This window comes from Myotis lucifugus, unplaced genomic scaffold (assembly GCF_000147115.1).
Source record: "Myotis lucifugus unplaced genomic scaffold, Myoluc2.0 scaffold_190, whole genome shotgun sequence".
Taxonomy (NCBI): Eukaryota; Metazoa; Chordata; class Mammalia; order Chiroptera; family Vespertilionidae; genus Myotis; species Myotis lucifugus.
In genome coordinates, this window is record NW_005871238.1 from 178,191 (window position 1) to 185,265 (window position 7,075).

The 7,075-nt window shown below is 40.9% G+C and overlaps 1 protein-coding gene across 2 annotated transcripts in view; it reads right to left on the reverse strand.

The window, feature by feature from the left end:
* RNF115 (ring finger protein 115) overlaps positions 1 to 4,467 on the reverse strand; it is a 72,140-nt gene extending 67,673 nt beyond the window's left edge. Inside the window, exon 1 of one of the 2 annotated variants that reach the window (XM_023760720.1) lies at positions 4,350 to 4,467. The gene's annotated coding sequence lies outside the window, so the exon portion shown is untranslated. The remainder of the gene's footprint in view (positions 1 to 4,349) is intronic. The other variant, XM_023760721.1, reaches the window with a different exon arrangement.
* Between the last annotated feature and the right edge of the window lie 2,608 nt (positions 4,468 to 7,075).

A 7,075-nucleotide genomic window follows, 5' to 3' on the forward strand; every position in this document is an offset into this window, starting at 1 on the left:
TTTTAAAATCTTTTAGAATCTAACCTACACTTCTGTATGTGAAACTATCAGAACTACCTCAAGTGTTTCTACTATGGTAAAGGCCCTATTTCTGTACAATCAAGGATTACTCATTCCTACACTACCTTTCAATCAAAAATGACGTAAGTCCATTTCTCTTCATGCTCATCATTCAAGCTTCCAAAAAGGTCACCTTAGTATCACTTTATAGTGGGATATACCATGATAAACTGAGTCACATGACTCAGCACCAGTCACATGAAGACTTAGTATTAGAAGAAGATTAATAACTTTACCCTCTCTACCCAAAGTTCAAAGAAACTAAAAGTTTAACCACAAAATCTCCTGGGAACATCTAAGACAGTGGTTCTCAACCTTCTGGCCCTTTAAATACAGTTCCTCATGTTGCAACCCAACCATAAAATTATTTTCGTTGCTACTTCATAACTGTAATGTTGCTACTGTTATGAATCATAATGTAAATATCTGATACACAGGATGGTCTTAGGCGACCCCTGTGAAAGGGTCATTTGACTGCCAAAGGGGTCGCGACCCACAGGTTGAGAACCGCTGATCTAATAGGTATAAGAGAAACACAGAAAGTAAAACTTGATAATGCTAAAATGAGCTATAAAAAAACTAAAAGTTAGGCTTGTTGCCTGCTTTTTGCTTTATTTTCAAACTAGAATGTCCAGCTGCCTTAATAAGTTACATTCATGTTACCACCTCATATAATTCCCAAATAACAAAAAGTTGGATACTTTTCTTTCAGAAGTTACCCTACAATATGTAAGTTGGGAGGAGTGATCCAAATCCTCTGGTCTCAGTAACCACAAGGAGATAAAGTGACCCCAACAGTTACTGCTATAAATGGAATAGCAGTCACTAACCCCTATTGTAAATAATCCCTCCCATCAGTGCTTTGGCTAAAATTGTATGGTTTCAATTATTTTACTGAAAATTCTCATCAGGATCCCAAAATCAGAAATCAAAGCTATATCAGAACCTTAAGCACCACTGACTTAAGACTTAATAAGGCAATGACTATCCCTTTAACCTTCTATACCAAGGTTCCTCAACCTCAGCACTCCTGATATTTTGGGCTGATTAATTCTTTGTTGTCTCGGTAGTCCAGTGCATTCTAGCTCAGCAACTCCCTGGCCTTACCTCCTCTGCCTGAATCACCCTCTACCACTCCACCCCCCACAGTCTGATAACCAAAAATGTCTACAGACATTGTCAAATATGTACTGGAGAGCAAAACTGCCCTTGGCTGAGAACCAATGCTCTCCTCTATTTCCTTTATTGCTCATTATTAAGCTGTAGAGAGATAAAAAAGAAGTCACCATCCACAGGCTTCTTTAAAAAAAGAAAAAATTAACTTTTTTATTTATTATTTTTGTTTGTTAACCCTCACCTGAGGATATTTTTTCCATTAATTTTTAGAGAGTAAGGGGGTGGGTGGGTGGGGAGAAAGAGAGTGGGAGAGAGAAACATCAATGACACATTGATTGGTTGCCTCCCAGAATGCACCCTGACCAGGGCCAGGGATCGAACCTGCTACCCAAGCATCACTGTAGGATACCTTGACTGAGAATTGAATCCGAGACCTTTCAGTGTGCACTCTAACCACTGAAACACACCAGCCAGGGCAACACCGGCTCCTTATTCTTAGACCCCTTCTAACTTGACTATCCTATATAAAAAAAGGGTAATATGCAAATTGACACTCAATGCAGGAGCTGACCCCTGATGGTCAGTGCGCTCCCACAGGGGGAGTGCTGCTCAGCCACAAGCCGGGCTGACGGCTGGCAAGCGCAGTGACCGTCTCCGCAGCAGCACTAAGGATGTCCAATTGCGGGCCTAAACCGTCAGTTGGACATTCCCCAAGGGCTCCCAGACTGCGAAAGGGTGCAGGCCATGCTGAGGTACCCCTCCCACCCCCCTCCCCCGCCCAGTGCACAAATGTCGTGCAGTAGGCCTCTAGTGCAGAATAAAAAGCAATCCACATCATCTTTCCTCTTCTAAGATGGCCGTCTGAAAGACCTCTCCCTGAACTAAACATAAAGAAATAGTGTTAGTGCCCAGTCAAGAAATTTCATCTGCAGTGAGTTTAAGATTTTATTCTTCCCCATACTGGAAAAATCCCACAGATTTTCCTATTATAAACATATCTATCAATAGAATTAAGACTAGAATGAGCCTTCCACCCATAAGAAGACATATATCTTATTTCTAGACCCTTGGGGGGGGGAATATATTTACTGACGCTGTATGTTCAAACTTCATGAAATCTTTTAGATCTCATAACACTAATGCCACTACAATTAGATCTCATAACACTAATGCCACTACAAAAAATCTATCATATAGTGTATAGGCTAAGTGACCGTCCGACCAGCCAGTAGGTATGACACACACTGACCACCAGGGGGCAGACACTCAACGCAGGAGCTGCCAAGCTGCAGTGACTCAGGAGCGGCAGTTCTCAGGTGACATACCCTGGAACCAGATTGGAGGGAGCCCGATTCCTCGCGGGGCCACCTTCGGCAATGGGTTATGTTGTTCCTGGGACACTGTTGACCCCTAATCTGGTTTACTGCACACTTGCATTTGCGTCCCACACCCTGTACGACAGCAACTTTGCAGAGTACCTTCTTGCACTCCAGAACCCCTCGGGGGATATCGGAGAGCCGGTTTCAGCCAGGCCGAGGTACCCCACCTGCTGGAGGGACCCTGCTCACTCAGCAGACGCCCTTCAAGCCGCGGTGCCGCTCCAGGTGCAGCTGACCGGCCGGGGAGGGACCACAGGAGGTTGGCTCCATGGCATATCCAGCCATCTCACCCAGTCCCACCCCACTGGCTACCACCCAGGACCACCTGCATTAGTCCCCGCACCGGAGCCAGTGCCACGAGCTGGAAGACCCGACCGTGAGTTTTCTTTCTTTTTCTCCCCCGCCCCCAGCCCCTACGCCCTTCAAGCCGCAGCACCACCCCAGGAATTCTAATTAACTTCCCTTCAATGTGCACGAATCCGTGCACCGGGCCACTAGTATTTAACAAGCAACTGCTATATAGAACCAGATTGATGGTAGATAACCAAGTAGGCTTTTTAGCTTAAAGTCACCAATAGCAGACTTTAAGATAATCTAATAATTAAAACCTCTCAAACTCAGCTCAAATTACTAAGTTCCTTCCCCCAGTTCAACAACATACTAACTTGACCTAGACACAGCTCTAGGATCTTCCTAAGAATCATGCAACTTAAAAAGCAAGGTCAGTGAACTTAGAGTTTTAAGAGTCACAAAGTCTTTAAAAAATCTACTTTTCAACTATTCATTATACAGTTATTAGGAAAGTTTTCCTATATTAGAGCCATGACAAGTGCAGCACAATGATAATGACTTGTGGAGCATCTGATAAAAAGCCAAACTAGAAAACATTACTTATTGATAAGGTTGACATTTTATTAAATCAAAGGTGATATGATAAGGAGATGGGAGAGGGGAGACAGCCTGCTAGTTCCTTCAGACAGAGCCTCAGAGGTAAGCAATACACTGGCAGTTCTTTTTTAAAAAGTTATTATTATTATTTTATTGATTTCAGAGAGGAAGGGAGAGGGAGATATAGAAACATCAATGATGAGAGAGAATCATTGATTGGTTGGCTGCCTCCTGCACGCCCCTTACTGGGGATCGAGCCCGCAACCCGGGCATGTGCCCTTGACAGGAATCGAACCAGGGACCCTTCAGTCTGCAGGCCGGTGCTCTATCCACTGAGCCAAGCCAGCGAGGGCCACTGGCAGTTCTTAATTAGACTGGTCTCTTATCTGAAGTTGAATACTCTGATCTCCGTAAAACACGTAACCACCCTTATCAACACCAAAAGTAGTTTACTCTGTATATGATTTATCTCATCTGTTTAATGACTACCAGATTCAGTACACAAAGTAATATTCCCCAGCCTTGATTTTAGAGGAGAGAAGGGGAGAACAGGGATGGATGGAATGACACCTTTACATTCTGTGACAAAGCCCTCTGTGGTACTACCCAGTCAGCCCTCAATGTAGCATAGTAATTCCATCAGTTTTGACATAAGAATAATCAGGTGAGGTAGAAGCTTCTGGTGTTTTGAAAATATTTTTAATTTCCTTAATTTATTTTATCTGATGACCCAAAAATATACATTTACTCAATCATATATAAAGTAAACCCTGGGGTTTCAGACCATATAATCAAAACCTCTTATTTCAAAGTCCAAATTTAGTACTCACTAAATTTTACTGAAGTTATTTTTACTATAACTAGGAAAACATTCTTAGAGGAAGAAATTTCAAAACCAATACTCACTTGTAGAATGGGGACTTTTTTTGAAATCTAACAGATAACAGTACCATTGAATGTCATTTTCACTTTAAAATCCCCTTCATGGTTTCCCCATATTTTATGTCTTCTTTCTAAATGAAAGTTTTTATTCTTTTATCTGAGAAGATCTAAACCAAAGACACATAAAGCTAAAATGAATAATCAGGATTAGGAGCAAGGAGTATTAATTCACCAAATTAACTCAACCAAATGTGGCTTAACCTATATAGCTTTAAGCATATTTCAACCTCTCTCAGAAATTATAGCCAAAACTATTTCTTCTAATACAGACACTAAAGTTATTTGGGCCTCAAGTGCCCATCAGTAGATGAGTGGATAAAACAGCTGTGGTACATTTACACCAGGGAATACTGTGCAGCAATAAAAAAGAAGGATCTCTTTCCCTTTGAGACAGCATGGAGGGACCTGGAGAGCATTATGCTAAGCAAAATAAGCCAGTCAGAGAAAGACAAGTATCACATGATCTCACTCATATGTGGAATCTAATGAACAAAATAAACTGATGAACAAAAGAGATCCAGAGACAGAAGCATAGAAAAACAAAAACAAAAAAAGAAGCATAGAACAGACTGCAGAATCTCAGAGTGAAGGCAGGGGAGGGTGGCTCGGTGGGAAGAGATCAACCAAAGAACTGGTATGCACATATGCCTAATCCATGAACCCAGACAATAGGGTGGTGAAGGCAGGGGTGGGGGCGGGCTAGAAGAGGTCAATGGTCAATGGGGGGGGGGGGGGGACATACATAAAACTTTCAACAAAAAAAATTTTATTTAAAAAAAATAAATAAAGTTAGTTTGTTGGGCCTGTTAATCTTTCATCGGAGGACTGACAGAAAAATGATAAAAACCTAAGGATACTTTCAGGGCAAAAGTTGGGTAAGCTATTGCTATAGTCCCACATACTTCCAAATGTATCAAAAGCGCTATATCCTAGGGACAGGGGAAGGGAGAAGCAAAGGGTTTAAAAACCTTGCAACCTAATTCCACTAAAAACAATTATTATTCTGCTGTGTGGGGAAAAAGTGGGCAAGAGATTAGGTACCTGTAAAGCAGCCTTCCCACCGATTAGGTGAAAACTACCTAGCAATAGCTCATGAAAAGCTGATGTAAACTCAATACTCAGCCTTACGTGTTCAGAGAGGACCTATCTCCTAGCAAGAGCTCGCTGAAAGCTTACGTAAAGCTCAATACTCATCCTTAGGTGTTCAGAGAAAGCATTACTCATGGGTGACCGAGTCCTGTGATCCAACTTGCACAAGAGTAAAGTACCTTCCTGAGATGCAAAATAAGTCAAGACAAAGAAAAACTTTATTCCTGATAAGTTGGGTCTAGCTATCCTCAAAACATCCAGGTTTCCCACATTTGTCGAACGGAAGAAACAACACGTGCTTAATGTATGATGAGTACTTACAAGTAAGTTTTTCAAATTTATATAAAAAATTATTTTTAAAAACTTTTCAATGTTTCCTATACAAACAAAAACTACATTACTGACTTGAGTGCTTGAGTTGGTTTTTCAGTAGCAGAGCTACCCACTTACTGACCTGTTCTTTTTTTTCCCCTTGGGAAGTATTTGTGCTTTACTTATTTATTTTTAATATATTTTTATTGATTTCAGAGAGGGAGAGAGAGACGGAAACAGCAATGATGAGAGAGAATCATTGATCAGCTGCCTCCTGCATGTCTCCGACTGGGACAGAGCCCCCAACCCAGGCATGTGCCCTTGACAGGAATCAAACCTAGGACTTTTCAGTCTGCAGGCAGATGCTCTAGCCACTGAACCAAACCAGCCAGGGCTTGACCTGATCATTCTTACAACCAACATTTTCCAGATAACAGTCTGGGTTAAGGATATAGAAATGGCCATGAAACTCACTAGCTTATCTATGAATAAAAACTCTACCCCTAACCTCACTGCACCTTTTCCTAAAAATGCATAACTATCTACTGTTTCTCCCTTTCCTACTCAGTATAGGCTACAAATTCTCCTTAATTTGAATTTTATCTATCCTGTGGAACTCAATCTAAAATCCATCTCTCACTCTTTCCCTGACCTAATCGATCTTCCCTTTCTCCTAATTCTAAAGCACATATTATCAAAAATATATAAATAAATAAATAAATAAATAAATAAATAAATAAAGCACATATTATCCATCTTCGTTCACCTTACATTTTTTCCGTTTGTCTCATCTTTTCCAAAAAAACTGTCAGGTTCTTCAGGGCAGGTCCCATATTCCTAGGTATGCCTTAAGGACAGCCAGCAGAGAACCTTTATGTATGGATAAGTATTCTGTCATATTTAATTGCATTAGACCTTAATTGACAAGTCAGGCACCTCAAATAATGTGATGCCTCCGGGCATCGAAGTAAAGCTTAGAAAAATACCTAAAGTCTTTCAAACTATCACTTTTCAAGAGCACTTCACAATGAGAACTTTAGGTGGTAAAAAAAAAAAAAAGGAAAAAAAAAAGTAAGTTGTGGAAAGTTGGACTGTTTTCTCACCCTTAAAGGTAAATAAGCAAATGACTTAAAAGACCATAAGAGCTAAATACGGTGACAGATGGATACTGGACTGTTCATGGTGATCACTTTGTAAGGTACAGAAATGTCAAAGCACTATGCTGTACACCCGAAGCTAATGTAACATCGTATGTCAACCGTAGTTTAAAAACAGCTTTACATGGGGGG